A 16728-nucleotide genomic window follows, 5' to 3' on the forward strand; every position below is an offset into this window, starting at 1 on the left:
CCACCCACAGTTTTATAGTACGCTCATTTTACAGTACCAAGTATTAATTTCTTAAGTCTAATTAGATGGCTGTTGTTCCCAATGTTGTAAGTGCCACTATGGCACCTTGAGGGATAGTATGCCGAGCTTGTTGTTGCCATTAGCAGACATTACAGCTTCACAGGACTGTTGATTGTTTCTCTCCCTTGGCAACATGTATAGCTTCTCCTACACTAAATCTCAGGGAAAAGGTTTCCTGGTCAATTACAACTCAGTTCCTCCAAGTTCTCTGTCTCAGATACTTGGTGTCTTCAGCAAAAGAGTCTTACCTTTAGCTTCTTGGAAGAAACCAGGGGCAACAGCAATAGTCCACAACCTAATGTTGTAGGTTCTCTCTTATTTCTGGATCCTTAGCTTTGGATCTCTATGTGTGTGTCTATCACCTAGGATTACAGATGATACCAGAAAAGTAAAATGTAGCCACGGGTCAGGAAGAGAAGGGGCTCTAGGGGAGGGAAGTAGTAGGGCACAGTTGCTATGAAGGGGAAAATAAAAAAGGGGGGGAGGCTTACTTGGGAAGGGGGAATGAGGGAAACACAGATGGATAGAGCAATAAGGAAGGTGGTAGAGAAAATGACACTAAGGATGTTTGAAAATGCCATAGAGAACCATACTATTTTATGTTTAGTTAAAGTTGCACATATATAAGTCTCTCTCTCACTCTCTCTCTCTCTCCATATATATATATATGTTTGCATATTTGCATACATGTCTACATACAATGTGCATATATATGTGTGTGTGTATTAAATGAATTTATGCCACATGGGGTGACATTGCCTACAAATCTATAGACTATCAAATAAAAACTCTAGTGCCAGGCATGGAAAACCTCTTTCTAGGTTGTTGTTCAGAAGAGTCCAAGAGACTTCTTCTAACTATGCTTTTGTTTTTAATCTATTTTTGCATTAGTGTTTTATTAACTTGGATATACATATATAATTTACTGATCAGTGCATTGATTCCTTAGTCTAATGATCATTTATTGAGAATGTACTATGTATTTAATTCTATGCTACCTACTGTGTGGCATGGATTTGCGGGACTACTGTCATTACTTGCTAACCTGACCCCAGAAATGGGTACATTCCTGTGTTTTCAAGTGCTGTTGAGACTCACCCACTTCGTAGGTTCTTGAAGAGCCTTAGAGATCATGTTTTGAAAATGTCTAGTTCTGGGAACAGGGATGTTGACCCCTTTATAGTCTATTTCCTAAAATAAGTTTTACTTTGCAGTCATAAAGTCATGAATGTCTCCCTTGGAAGCTCTTTCATTTATTCTCTAGCAATGACTCTGATTTGGGAGACCTGAAGTAACAGCAGCACTGAGGCCAACCACATCTGCTCTGGCTTCTGGGAACGTCCTTATGGTTCATCACTGTCCCTGTGAGATGACTCAGGAGACCCACTCTAATGGGACTTATGTATAGAAGTTCTTAAATACAGGCTTAAGTGGACGGACACTTATGCTCTATCTTCTACTCCTGGCCCTTTGAGTGTTGTTGTAAAATATAAAAAATAAAAAAAGTATCGGTGTCTTTTATCCCGCTAGGTCTGCACCACGGTGCCCCAGGGTATCTGCTAGATATCTTGGTGGAAACCTCGCCATGGTGGCCCACTGTCTCCAGTTGCCACACACTTTCTTACACTCAAACCCTCACATAAAAGAACACACAACACAATAATCTTAGATCTAATTGATAAGATATAATTGCCCACTTAAACATATAAAGCCCAGTACTATCCATCCCTTGAGAACATTAATAACAACCTGTAAATACACAGAGCAGAATCTCCTCTCTCTCCTCATCTCTCTGTTCCAGTCTCCTCCTCCTCAAACTTTTCTCCCGCCCATCCTTCCTTCTCGTCCAATGACAGACCTCCTTCTATCTTGTGCCTGCCCCACCTGTGACATCATCCTACATTTGAGATTTGCTTTTTTAGCATTTCATGACTACAAGGATTCCCTTTCATGGTCCCAGTTTCTCTGTGGGTGGTGTTTATTTCCTGCACTATTGTATCACAAAAGGCAAATCTTCTAAATGAAGATTGGGAGTTACTTTTTAAATAAAACTCTTTGTTAGTTTTCTTCAGAACTGACTAAATATCAATTGAATGTAAAAATTCTCTATTTATAGGTTTTTGTTGATTTTTTTCTTCAAATTAGTGCCTTCAGCACAAGGCTTATTGAGGACGGTTTCACCCTGCTCAAATCTGAATTTGGGACTTTGGTTCCTCAGGGTTTCCATGGCTTTGTTTGAAGAAAAAACGGGATGGGCACGTTTTTAGTACTTGGCTTTAAAGAAAGCCAACTCTTCTTCATTTGGTTTTCATGTGAGCAATCTCAGCCGCTGCTTACGCTGTTTTCTTTTTGCTCTCAGGTCCCAGATAAAACCTCCAGCTAGAGGAGACCTATCCCCTAGCAACAAATCGCATACACATTTGCCGGCAACAACAGTCCACTCACCACCTGCCCTCAAATGAACTAAAGGAATTTACCAAAGCCTGTGAGGGAGAGTGTGAAGAAAGCCTGTCTTGTAAGGTGAGGAGTTATGTGACTAGAAACACGATAGACCTCTCTCTCTCTCTCTCTCTCTCTCTCTCTCTCCTTCCTTCTCTCTCTCTCTCCTTCTCTCTCTCCTCTCTCTCTCTCCTTCTCTCTCTCTCTCCTTCTCTCTCTCCTTCTCTCTCTCTCCTTCTCTCTCTCTCCTTCTCTCTCTCCTTCTCTCTCTCTCCTTCTCTCTCTCTCCTTCTCTCTCTCTCTCTCTCTCTCTCTCTCTCTCTGTGTGTGTGTGTGTGTGTGTGTGTGTGTGTGTGTGTGTGTGTGTCTAAGCAGGTGAGCGAGGAAGAGACAAGGTGGGAAAGATGAGTGATTACTTACCAATGGTCCCACAGTAGTGGGCAATGTGAGCTGACTTGGAAGAAAGGCCGTGGAATAATTTATTAGATTTATTTGACTCTCCAGAGTGTTCTTGAAAAGGGCTTGGAGAAGTGTTTGCAGAATAAATACATAATCTTTTGGTTGGTACTGTAAGAGGAGGCTAGGAATAGGATGTGCTTTTGCCTTACTCTGATATTTTAGGGAAAATAAGCTATGGATTTCTTTTAAGGCTTCTGACTTTTGAAATGCATTTCTCGGTTTCAACAGTAGTCTTCTTAGGGTGCATTGGCAATCAATCTGGAGTTGTCTTTCCTCATGCGTCTGCTATAACTCACTTCCCTCCTGGGAGAAACCATGTGCTCTGTGTCAGCACTTAAACCAAAGCAGAGACAATGTTTCACTCTTGGATCCCCATTTAATATGTGCCCAATTAAGGACTTCTAAAAATTCTATTTATTGTGTGTTGGAGAGGAAGACTGGGAAGAGGTGAGGGAGGGGAAGTTAAGATTGGGATGTAAATTAATTAATTAGCAAAAATTCTATTTATTTGTTTGTGTTTCTCTGTGTATGTGTGTATCTATATATGTGTGTGTATGTGTGAATGTCTATGGTGTGCATGTGTGTGTGCACACATGTACCATGGGATCTGTGTGAAAATCAGAGGACAACATGCTCTGATTATAGTTACTACTTTTCCTTTAACTATGTGGGTTACACATACACAGATACACACACACACACACACACACACACACACACACACACACACACTGTGGCATACAACAGGTTTGGTCAGAGAGCAATGTTAGGGTCGGTCATTACTTTCTACCTTGGTTGAGACAGAATGTTTTAAGAATGCTGCTAACTCTGCCCAACTAGCTGGTCTAAAAGCCTCCAGGGACTCCTCTATTCCATCTCATCTTGAAGCAGGAGCATTGGTATTGTAGACATCCTACCAATACCTCTATGTGTTGTGGGGATATGAACTCAAGTCTTCACGCTGCTCCAGAAGTCCTCCATTCACTAAGCCATCTCTCCAGACCTCAGCTGAAACCTCTGGCTTTGGCTCAGTGAGTCCTGACTCCAGACACTCCCAAAAGGAGGATGCAAACCTGTTACTGTTTGTCGTTCTCTAGTAAGATTACTGAATATTTCATCCAGTATCATCCTATATATCTTCTTTGCTAGTGTTACACTTCATTTATTTCTCTCCTTAAAATAACTTTGTCGTATTTTTAAAAAATACTTTGTTGTATTTAATAGTGTGTGTGTGTGTGTGTGTGTGTGTGTGTGTGAATATCTATGGTGTGCATGTGTGTGCATGTGTGTGCACATGCATGTGCCATGGGATCTGTGTGGAAGTCAGAAGACAATGTGCTCTGATTATAGTTACTTCTTTTCCTTCAACTCTGTGGGTTCCAGAGATGGAATTGAGCTGTTCGGGTTTGGTGACAAGCACTTTAACTTGCTGTGCTGTCATCCTGGTCCCGACTATTTATTTCTTACTGATTTAAATCAAGCACAAAATGTTCATATAGTTCACTATTTCATGTCACATCTCAAAATTGAAGTGGAATTAAACTTGATATTAGCTAGAATACAAAATGAACTCCTAGGTTTTATCAAAATGTGCTGGCATTTTACTTGAGTACATTTTGAGGCTGGGAGAAGATTCCGGCCTTGATGTGGCAGGGCTGTGCTGCCATGCTGAAGTGGTCTGGAAAAGGTGGAAAGCTTTTGTGTCCATTGCCCCCCAGAGAACAGTTTGCCAAGAGTAGCACTCAGTATCACCACCCAGTGAATACTTTATTACAATGAGATGCTTTCTTGGGTTATCATAACTCCATCATGTGTCTGATGTAGACAACTACGACAGGATCATTTATCAATGGCTCTGACATCTCTCCATGCTGATGAAAGGATTCAAAAGCCAAGTGAATTCATCACCAAGTGCTAGAAAAGTAGACAAACCTGTGGGTCATGACCTTTCTGGGTGTCCAATGACCCTTTCACAGAGGTCACATATCAGATATCCTATATATTTACATTGCAATTCATAACAGTAGTAAAATTACAATTTCACAGTAGAAACAAAAATAACATGGTTGAGGGGCATCTAGTGCTGCCTTAGAGAGTTGCAGCACTAGAAGGGTTCAGAACCACTATAGAAGGATGAAGGAAGGGGTTGGGGATTTAGCTCAGTGGTAGAGCGCAAGGCCCTGGGTTCGGTCCCCAGCTCCAAAAAAAAGAAAAAAGAAAAAAAAAAGAAGGATGAAGGAAGAGGAATTGATGGGTTTTCACAGTTTTCTTCTGCATTGCCTGGGAATGAGCAGCATGGCAACTTGCCCCACCATCATGAGTCGTTCATCTTCTTTGAAGTTGGAAGGCCACCTTTACTACTCCGAGACCCTCACTCCTATGCATGTATCCTGGAGTGTGTAGATGGGACATAGACAAAGCAGTGCCTTGGAGGAGCATGGGGGCTGTATGTGTAGGCTCCATTGTCACACTACTTGGCTTGGATCCCCACCTGAGCACACGGTCAGCAGACACGTTACTGCTCAACTCTCAGTGTCCTAGGGTTTTGATTTCTAAGACAGAGATGGTAAAACGTACTTCCTCACAGAACCGTGAAGATTATTTGAAATTATACATGCTTACTGCTCAGTATACTGCAACTATGAATAATCATAAACAGTGTATCCTGAAATACTACACATAAGTAATAAACAGGTGAGTGAAAATGTCTAGGATTGGCCACTTGGGAAGGACTTGTCAGAAATGCTAGACGAAGGAAAAGATACTGTTATTGCTTTTATTGCTATTGTTGTCGTTGATGTTATCATGAAAAGAAGGGGATGCATTCTGTCTATGCTAGAGATCTTTTTCCACCCACATCATGGTAAGTTAAACAACCCAAAGCTCTCATCTTCTGATGTTTGAGTTTACCAAATGTTTCTGTTCTCATCTCAGTAGCACTGATAACTCAAGAGACAGGAGTCTAACAAAATTCTAAGTAGAAAAGTATATCAGACTCTATGCTCTGAGATGTAATTGGCTTGGCATTAAAATAATGTAGGAATTGACCATGAATCCCAGGGTGATATAATTTTTTCATGAATTGAAATCATAGCTAAAGGAAAGGTGGATGTAGAGATTAGTGAATATGAAAGAGGGCCACGGCAGAGATTATTCATAATAGGTATTAAAAGAGCATAGTGAATTTTTAAAACAAAGATGAACTCAGCAAATAAACCATGCAGTTTAAAAATGATTTCACTACACAGCTGGATTCTGCATTCATAAATATAATGAAGTTCAAATAAGCATTTTGCAGTGGAAACATGTGAGGGGAGCCGCCTAATACAAATTGTGATCCTTTGACTCAGGAACATGAGGAAGTGCTAGTTTTAGGACCCCATCACCGATAGAACATAGCTCCCCCACCTTTGATTCCAATTGTTCTACTGGCCTCTTCTTCTTCTCTCCTTATTACTATTGTTGAGACACATCTGTCTTCCAGGACCCCTTCCTCACCCTGTCTGCCTACATTCCACGGGGATGAGACCCTGTTCTGTGAAATCCTGTTCTTTCCTCTTGCTCTCTGCTAGTAAGCACCTTTTCTTTGTCAAGATCATGTTTTCCAAACCTGTAAAAGCATCTCTGGGGAGTGGGAGGCCCTGGGACCTTAGCTGTATTGATGAATGTGGGCGTTCATTTCCGTAGCTGTCTGTCAGCAGAACAGCAGTGTGAGGGAACTTAGGAGACACCAACAGCCTGGCAAACACCACATTCTAACATAGCAATTCCTCATCTTCTTGTCCTTCTCAGCCACAGGGCCCTGAGTGTTGTAGACTTTAGTTACACGAGTCCAGAATGCCACACAAAGTGAAGCAAATGTAAGGTGAGTTGTTAATACCAACATACTTCACTTGTATTTCATTCCTTCATTTATTTCTTATTATTTTCATCAGTAAATAAGCCATATATATCTATATGTATTTCTTTTTGAGACAATCTTACTATATAGTTGAGGCTAGCCTCAAACTATGTAGCTGTAGACCAAGTTGACTTCAAACTCATGGTAGTCTTTCATCCCTAGCCTCCCATGTCTCCCCCATGCCTGCCAAGAGGAATGATTTTAAAAAAAAAAGAACATTAGAAGTTTCTTAAAGGAAAAGCAAAAAAGTTGGAAGCCATGGCAGATGGCACAAGGAAACTAATTTTTATTTTTGATAGACATTGGACTAGCAATGTTCATAAAAATCACTATTTTGGCACCTCACAAAATTTATAAAATTATTTAAAAATAGGTAATGTACACAAAACTGTGTATATTTTTAGGACAATACAAGGTAGGAAAACAGTAATTAAGGAAAAGCATGGGCAATCTTAATTGAGTAAAATGGTATACTTTCATCTCGATAACAAAATGCTGCAGATTGTTTTGAGCCTACTTCATCAGTATGCCAGTAGAGATGTAACTGCCTTGTATGGGTTAGCGAGAGAGAACACTGTTAATATTAACAAGAGCCTAGCGCTCAGGATTCTTGATTGATAAGAAGGCAGCTAGCAACTGCAACAAGCTACCCTGAGGACCCCTGATCTGCTAATTACAGTGGGAAATCTGTCCACTCTCTCAGAGGAGGCACTCACTCTTAGCCCTTCTCCTGTGAGCTCTCTTCATTCATGAGTTGTGGGAAGGTGGGATGGTGCAACAAACATTTTTCAACTTCTTGGAAGTTAGAACCAGACTAGAATTCCTGATGAATGTAGGAGGAGGTAGTAGATTAAAAGCTGCTCCTGCTCACTGTAGAATGGTCAGCCCTCTGCTTCTGGAAACTCAAGGGTAGGTTGAATTCCAAGGAGTCGAGGCAATAGTGCTTTGACTGACAGGTTTGCATGCATGGCTGCCAGCCAGGAGACTTCAGATAGAGTCGACTCTCACTATCTGGCTAGTCCAGTTGTGGAATGGAACACTTAGCCTAGCTGACAGTGCCAAGATTTCTGAGTCAAGATAGCTGAACAGAGATGGCCCGTCTTCCTCTCCTCGCCAGAGAAGAATGATAATACTAAGTTTATATGTCCTTTTAAAGGTGAGTGACAATGGGAGAATGCTGTAAATAGGGCCAGGGAAGGGCAAGATTAAGAGACGGAGAGACTATAACCTAGGAAGCTTCAGAGACCTGGGAAAATAGCATAGTCAGAGAAACAAAATTCCCTACCACCTACCTCCTAGCTCCACAACTGTGGAAGGAGAAATTCCCCATTCCATGGATAAGGGCCAAGGAGCATCTTAGTACTCTATCAGTACAGATGCTGGCGATCCTACCTGTTAGCGGTTTCACAATCCCCATAGACTTGTAGCCCACGGAGATAAGTATCCTGGTATCTGCACATTAGCTATGCTTTGGGGATAGGATCTCACCTTATCTTATCTTTTAGGAAATCCCCATGTGCTGTGGCCAGGAATCATTTGACATCTGAGCTATTATCTTCATCTTTGGGATTCTACAAACATTTTACTACATGGGTTCGAGGGGTTGAGGACCTGCTTTGCAGATTCAGCTTGGCTCAGCAGAATGCCCATAAGGCCACCGAATGTCTTGCTTTGTAGGGAAGAGAGTTTGGCATAGAAGGGAGTGGAAGGCATCAAGCCCAGGGTCCAAGGGAGTAGAACAGTTGCCCTCTGAGACGACAAATGAGACCATATATATGTGTAGACTTGTGTCTCTGCCAAGTCTGGAAACAGGTCCCATGCAGTTTCTGCCACCTTTGTGCTACATAGGCATTTGTTACTGACACGGTGCGAACAGAACACTAGTCCTACTGCATGCTTCCCCTCAGGGACATGATGAGGTAATTTTGAGCAAACTCCCCCAGGTTTTCATGACTGTGGTAGGAGTGGAGGTTGGGGGAGCATAATTTTCCTTGGTTGTAACCAAGCTCTGTTTCTAGGAGATCAGCACTGTGGAAACAGTAGAGAAAGACACCAGGTTCCTGATGCCACTTCCCCTGTGTTGTTCTTGCTGCACCCTTTTTTTTTTGTGAAATTCATATTGCTATGAACATGACATAGACATCTGTCTACAGATGTTTGCTAAAGAAGCCATGTGCAACTGGGGCTCTGGCTGCCACTCTACCACCAGAAATATGCTGCAGCTGAAATGAAAGGGAATTCTAGTTAGAACTGTCATCCCTCCAGGGTACATGTGACCAAAGTACAGTCCAGAGCAACTTAGTCTAGAACAAAGTCTTGTTCCTGTGTGTGAACTGTTAATGGTAGAGAGGAACATAGTGGTTCCTGGTTCCTAGTATTATTCTACCTACCTGGCTCAAGCTACCTCCTTGTCCCTCAGCCTTGTCTGATAGGGCATTGATATCAGAACTCGAAATAGAGACTAGAGAAGGGCACTGTGTGGTTCCTGCTACTACCTCTCCCCATTTGTGACTGACTGCAGCACTAATTTGTCAGAAAACAAATACGCCAGGCCCATCACCAATTTTTGAACTACCAGTAACAGAGTTTTTTTTTTAAAGTAACAAAGCTCTTATAAAAGTTCCCAAGAAACCCCTTATCATCTGATAGGTGCTATGAGTCCTATTTTACAAGTTAACCACATATCCCACACTTACTGTTGCCTATAACACATACATTGGAGCTCCTAGAAAGCATATTTGCATGATTCACAGTGGTAGCTGGTCTTTCTGACTTCACTTTGATATAGTCCAAGTCATTTTCATCCACAGAATGACCACACCATGGTGCCTAGCTGTAAATATAGTCAACATTGTATATCAAACTTAGACACCAAGATATATTTTCAAGGAAAGCTGCTAATCTCATAATTTCAGTAGAGATAACTAGTCCATAATATGTGATGTAGGAAAAGAAGAAATATGACCAAGTAATAAGGTAGTTACAAAAGAACATGTTCATTCTAGCCACAGATTTCAAGGAACTGGATGAAGGGCTTGATAAAGAATGTGAAGGAAGCATTGTAAGGAAGTACAATAATATCAAAGAGAGTGTAAGGAGTTAAACGAAATTAACACATCAGTACATGATGTGAATTGGAAGACTAGCAGAGTTGGAATGGAGAGAAAGAGATAGATTGATTTTGAGAAACAATCAAACAGAGACACAAAGATTGTGAGTCAGATAAAAATACAACTGAAAGCTTCAACAACAGCCTGGTTGAGTGGGAGAAACAGGTCTTTTGAAATATCCCTGTTAGATAAAAAGGAAGAAAAGAATGACAGGACCACATAAGATGTTTGGGATTTCATAAAAAAAAAACATATTTTCTTTAAATATTTGGGGCCGAAGAATAAAACTACAGAAAACCATTCAGTAAAATAATTTCAGAAAACTTTCCAAAAACATGGGATGATATGGATATCCATAAATAGACATGGCTGGGACAGAGGTTCACATGGCACATTTGAAACTGTTAAAAGTTCAAGACAATCGTGATGTTTTGTGTATGCTTGGCCCAGGGAGAAGCACTAATAGGAGTTGTGGCCTTGTTGGAGTAGGTGTGTCACTGTGGGTGTGGGTTTTAATACCCTAGTCCTAGCTGCCTAGAATTGAGTGTTCTTTTAGCAGTCTTCAGACGAAGATGTAGAACTCTCAGCTCCTGCACCATTCCTGCCTGGATGCTGCCATGTTTCCACCTTAATGATAATGGACTGAACTTCTGAATGCATAAGCCAGACCCAATTAAATGTTGTCCTTATAAAAGTTGCCTTGGTCATGGTATCCGTTCACCACAGTAAAACCCTAACTAAGACAACATTTTCTTTTTACATATGTATAAAATATCTAAGGGAAAGAATGCTGAGTCCAACTCAAGAACGTCTCCACTAACAGAGCCATAGATATCTTGGGGGGAAACCTTGGGAATGACGTTTTCCAAATCTGGCACAAAATGTTTCCCACCAACTGACTTAACCTCTCTTCTGTTGCCTTGATGAAAACAGCTGAATGCAAGCAACCTAGGTAGGAGGGGTTTGCTAGTTCAGAGTTTGAGGCTGTAGTTGGCTATTGCAAGAAAGTCACAGCAGGAACCTGAGGCAGCTAGCCAGATATCAGTCAGCATGCGACAGCTTTGATCAATTTCACTACTCAGCTCACTTTCTTCCCTTACAGTCTTGAATCCCAGGTAGGGAAAGTAACGTTTATAGTGGGCAGGTCCACTTCCATTAATGCCATCAGGATAACCTGACAGACATGACCAGAGGCCTGTCTCCCAGGCTAAGTCTAGATTCTGTAAAGGTGACAGTCAAGGTAACCACCGTGTTAATAGTACTACATGGAGCAAGATGTACTTCAGAGATTAAGGCAAAATAGAATATTTCCAAGAGAAACCAGAAGGACCACTACACTGGATTTTCAAAAGATGCTTAAAGGAGTGCTATATTCAGATTGAAACAAAGAGGAAAATAATGAAATCACATGAAAATACAAATCCCAGTAGAAAAATAGATATTCAAAAGAGAAACAAAGGAATCAATATTATCAATATATTGCTGTGTCAATTCAGAAAAAAAAAAGAAGAGTGTAAGACAAGAGCAAAGAATATGCAAAACAATCAGGAGAGCATCAAAAATTACAGCAGGGATAAGACTTCATTTGTCAGTAATAACCTTGAATCTAAGTGAACTGAAATCTACAATTAACAGGTAAAGACTGGTCAAAAAGATACAACAACAGCAACAATGACAAAAAAATCACTAATATGTTATCTACAAGAAATGTACCTGGACAGTACACACACACACACACACACACACACACACACACACACACACACACACAATTTCACTTCATATATATGTATGAAAAAGTAGATGAAACCAAAATGCCAAAGATGGCCATGACATAATAATCAAGGCATCAATTCAACAGAGATATACAGTTGTAAATTTATGCATAACTAATGTTGCGGAATCTCCTTTTAAATTGGCATATGTTAGTATCATAAAATAGTTTCATTATAATACTACACACATATATATACATATATATATATATATATGATAGATAAATAAAATAAAAGACACATAATACTTTGGTTGTACTTATCTCTCCAGGCCCCTTCTTGGTCCCACTTTCCTCTTCTACATGCTACCTTCTTTCTAAATATTTCCATAACTCCATTTGTGCCTTTAAAAGCATGTAGATGATACATTTGAAATAAGATGTTGTATTTGTTTTCTGAATATGGCTCATTTTGCTTCACTAGTTCTTTCAATTTTCTGGCAAAGAACATTATTTCCTCATTCTTTATGACTGATTAATGCTCCATTATATGCATATCCTAAAGTTTCTTTATCCATATTTTATTTGATAAGCAGCTGGATTATTCGCCTAAGTTGTACATTTTTAATAGTTAATGTTAAAATTAGACATGGGTATGCAGTTATCTCCAGTGTATGCTAACTTTAACTTCTTCATTTCTATATTTAGGAGAGTTATATAGGTTTGCATAATACAATATTTGTATTTTTAGTCACTTGGGGATACTGAATAGATTAATTTACATGCCTACCAACACCATATAAAATGTATTTCTCTCATAGCATCACCATAATTTGTTGTTTGTTTCCTTAATAGCCGTTCTAACTGGAATGGGATAGAGTCAGTGTAGTTTTTAAGAGTGTATTATTTTTATTTATTCTTTGAGAAGATCATATATGAATACAATGAACTTTGATCATATCTTCCACTGCCTTCATCAAAACATTCCCAGATCCCACCAAGTTCATTTTCCCAGGTCATATTCTCTTTTTGAAGTATTTTTATAATCTACTGAGTCCAATTAGTGTTTCCCAAATATAGACCAATGTGGAGCTAAATACTGGAGCATGGGCAACATATGTGAGACTCTCCCCCTGAATAAAATTGACTCTCCTTCCACTAGTAACCTTAGCTATTAATAGCACTTCAGCTAGGGCTGAGGGCTCTGTACTACTCCCTGATCTGTGCTAGAATATTAACTATAACTAGAATGGCCCTTTTGCACCCATGGCTACATCTTGCCAAGCCAGTCGTTATGGTATCTCACAGGGTTCACAGATAGGTAGGACTATTGGTGACATGTCTCTCCAAGCAGCCCTCATAGTCTTTCAGTACTATGGCATCCACCCATCAGGTGGTCATTTTTGATTTTCTTAATTTTTAACAAATGTGATTAAGGATGTTAAACACATTTTCCATGAACTTATTTGACATCTGTAATTATTTTGAAAACTCTTAATTCATTCTCACATTTCTTGTTGGATTATTTATACTTTTGGTGTTTTCTTTGAGTGGTTTATATATTCTGGATACTAATCCCCTCTGAGTACACACATTCAACAAAATGTCAGATTAGGCTTAGTCCTTGTTCTTCTATTCCCTTGTCCTAAGTGTCTGCTTTCCTAAGAGTGTCATACTGTTTTGATTACTGTGGCTCTGAAGTATACTTTGTAACTATGTATGGTTATATCTTCATTCAGTATTGTTACTTTTTATTAAGATTACTTTTCATATTTAGAGTCTTTTGCACTTCCATATGAATTTTCATGAGTTTTCTGGTGGTCTTTAGGATACTTGAAATATGAGATCATATTATATATAAGTAGCGCTAATCTGACTTCTTTGTATCCTATTTGTATCACTTTATTTCTTTCTCATTGTTCTAAGATTTCAGTCACTCTTCCAAATGAATGGAGAGTGGAGGTTATTATTGCTGTATGATCCCTGTTCACTTATCTCCAATTAATGCCACAATTTTCGACATTTCTTATTCCATGGTATCTGTATGCCCTCTCCAGTGCTCCCCAAAATACCCCCCTTAACAAACGTGAAAGGAAGAAGAAAGAACAAGAGATAAAAGCCACGTAGTTACAAAATAAGGACAAAATTGTAAATCATATTAGATAAAAATATGAACAGTAAAATAAAGTTTTTCTTTTTTAGAATATTATTTGTTTCTTTTTAAAGATTATTTATTTATTTGTTTGTTTGTTTATTTATATGGTGAGCACACTCTAGCTGTCTTCAGACACACCAGAAGAGGGCATCAGATCCCATTACAGGTGGTTGCTTGGAATCGAACTCAGGACCTCTGGAGGAGCAGTCAGTGCTCTTAACCGCTGAGCCATTTTTCCAGCCCTAAACTAAAGATTTTTAAAGAAGAAAAACCCATACTTAAACATAGTAAAAAATAAAAGGAGAAAAGTTAAGTAAAAAGGAGAAAAATTATTTTTCTGTGTCCTCTAATTTTGAGTCTCTGTATGTTTGTGTACCTTATAGAGTTCTTTTTCTCTTGACTTCTGGCCCCACTCCACGTGATCAGACAGGGTATAGAATATGATTTTTTTTGTACTTTGTTAAGACTTGTTTTGAAATTAATATGTTTATTGTGGAATAATGGTGTTTCTACATACAAGCTCATAGGTCTCATGGAGACGATGGGAACAGCTATAATCCATTGTGGTTCTGCTTTGTTCTCTCTACCGTTTGATGTTGTCTGTGGTTTGTGGTTTGTGGTTTTGTGTTCCTTCCTCCTTTGGGAAGCCAGCTTTGGATCTATGGTCTGTGTTTTACTTTTCTCTGCACAGCCCCCAACCCCCTCTGTCTAGGTACATTTAAGTTCTGACATCTTTTTGTTAATTCCTGTTGCAGCTGTCTTTTTTTTTTTTTCTCTTGGTTTCTATGGCCTGACACATTTATAGAATTGAATGGAGCAGACTTTGACTCTATCATATTACTCCCTGTAGCACTCAAAATAAACCCTATTGTTATACCTAAGTATACAGATTTGTGTTAATATGATAAAAAGGGATATTGTTAATGTTAATACCCTGCTTATGTCAGTGGAGACATTATCCAGACCAAAAAAAAAAAAAAAAACCAACAGAAAAACATGGAAGTTAAACTATATTGAGATCAAGTGAACTTGACAGACATTTCTAACACATATCATCCCCTAGCTAGAGAATACACAGCACAGGAAACCCAGTTTATCACAAACTATGTATTAATTTCAAAACAAGTCTTAACAAATCAAAAATTATATTCAACAGCCTTTCTGGTGATGTGAAGTAGAAGTTAATGAAAGGAATTTAAAATTTACACAAATACATGGAGACTGAATGACACAAATGAGCAATTTATTAACAAAGAAACTAAAAGATAATTAAAAGCCTTGTTAGAACAAGTGAAAATTGAAACAAAATATATGAAAACTTATGAAATACAGTCAAAGAAGCAGTGAAGGTTTGTATCAGTAAGTTCCACATAAAAGAGCAAATGTAGAAACAAACAACCTAATGATATTCTTCAGGAATTTAGAAAGTCAAGAACAAACTAAACCTAATAAACAACAGAATGAAGGGTTAAAAAAAATCACTATTTCTGCATTAGCTACTTTTGAATAAATGTGGTCAGTACAACTTAGATGGCATTCCAGGTATTCAAATAGGGGTACAATTCAAGTATGACCACTTTCTTTCTTTTCCTTCCTAACTTATTTACAGCTAAAGTATTTACAACTAAGTTCTAGAGTTTGGATTTTAACATTGTATATAATTCTCAGTTTATACACATCCAAACTCATATGGCATTATCTTCTTGTTTCTTGAGATTCTTGAAAGAGTATATCTTTCTATAAAATGTTACAGAATACTTACCAGTAGTGAAATTATCATTAATCTCATTAGCAATCATGCAGTGAATAGAGATTTTAAATATAGAATGATTTAGATAGTATATTTTTAAGATATAAAAAAATTTAAAAAGTCCCTGGTTCAATAACTTTCTCAGTCAGTCCAGTCTATAAATATTATACTGTATATATTAATACAATCTTATTACTATGAATGCAAAAAGCAAATGAAATTTATGATATGCATCATGGGTAATCTCTCAGGATTTGTTTCATCTACTGTTAGCATATATTTTTTCTTGTAAAAGCTGAAAATATCTCTTAGACTTTCCTGTAGATAAATTATTGAATTAATTGCTTGCTGTTTATTATAACAAAATATCCTGACAAAGCAATTTAAGAAAGGAAGGGCTCTAGTAAGGGCACCAGTGGAAGGGGAAGCCCTTGGTTCTGCCAAGACTGAACCCCCAGTTAAAGTGATAGTTGGGGGGAGGGTGGTAATGGGGGGAGGATGGGGAGGAGAACACCCATATAGAAGGGGAGAGGAAGAGGTTAGGGGTTGTTGGCCTGAAACCGGGAAAGGGAATAACAATTGAAATGTAAATAAGAAATACCCAACTTAATAAAGATGGAGGAAAAATGAGAAAAAAAAAAGAAAGAAAGAAAGGAAGGGCTCACTGTCCCATGGTTTAGTCTATGGGAAAGACATGGTTGCAAGACCTTGAGGCAGCTGATCAGTAATGGATGCTGTGCTCAGCCTATCTTCTTTTTATTAATAAACCTAGTCTTAATAATCTCTTATAGACATGCCGCATGACCATGGTCTTGTCCCTTGGGTGATTCTAGATTTTGTCAAGTTGGCAATATTAGTCACCACTGGTAGAACACCTTCTTTTTAATTTCATTTAAAATTTTTTGGACATTTTATTTATTTACATTTCAAATGTTATCCCCTTTCCCAGTTTCCCCTCTGCAAACCCCCTATCTCCTCTCCCTCCCCCTGCTTCTATGAGGGTGTTCCCAACCCCCAACCCACTCCCGCCTCCCCACCCTGGCATTCCCCTACACTAGGACACCAAGCCTTCACAGGACCAAGTGTTTCTCCTCCCATTGATGCCAGATAAGGCCATCCTCTGCTACATATGCAGCAGGA

The 16728-nt window shown here is 38.9% G+C and overlaps 1 protein-coding gene across 3 annotated transcripts in view; it reads left to right on the forward strand.

Moving 5' to 3' along the window:
• Nucleotides 1–16728, forward strand: part of Pde4d (phosphodiesterase 4D) — a 1511604-nt gene that overhangs the window by 203884 nt on the left and 1290992 nt on the right. For all 3 annotated transcript variants that reach the window (XM_087616181.1, XM_087616183.1, XM_087616180.1), the window contains exon 3: nt 2420–2580. The gene's annotated coding sequence lies outside the window, so the exon portion shown is untranslated. The remainder of the gene's footprint in view (nt 1–2419; nt 2581–16728) is intronic.

Source organism: Rattus norvegicus, chromosome 2 (assembly GCF_021556685.1).
Source record: "Rattus norvegicus strain SHRSP/BbbUtx chromosome 2, alternate assembly SHRSP_T2T, whole genome shotgun sequence".
NCBI classification, from domain to species: Eukaryota; Metazoa; Chordata; class Mammalia; order Rodentia; family Muridae; genus Rattus; species Rattus norvegicus.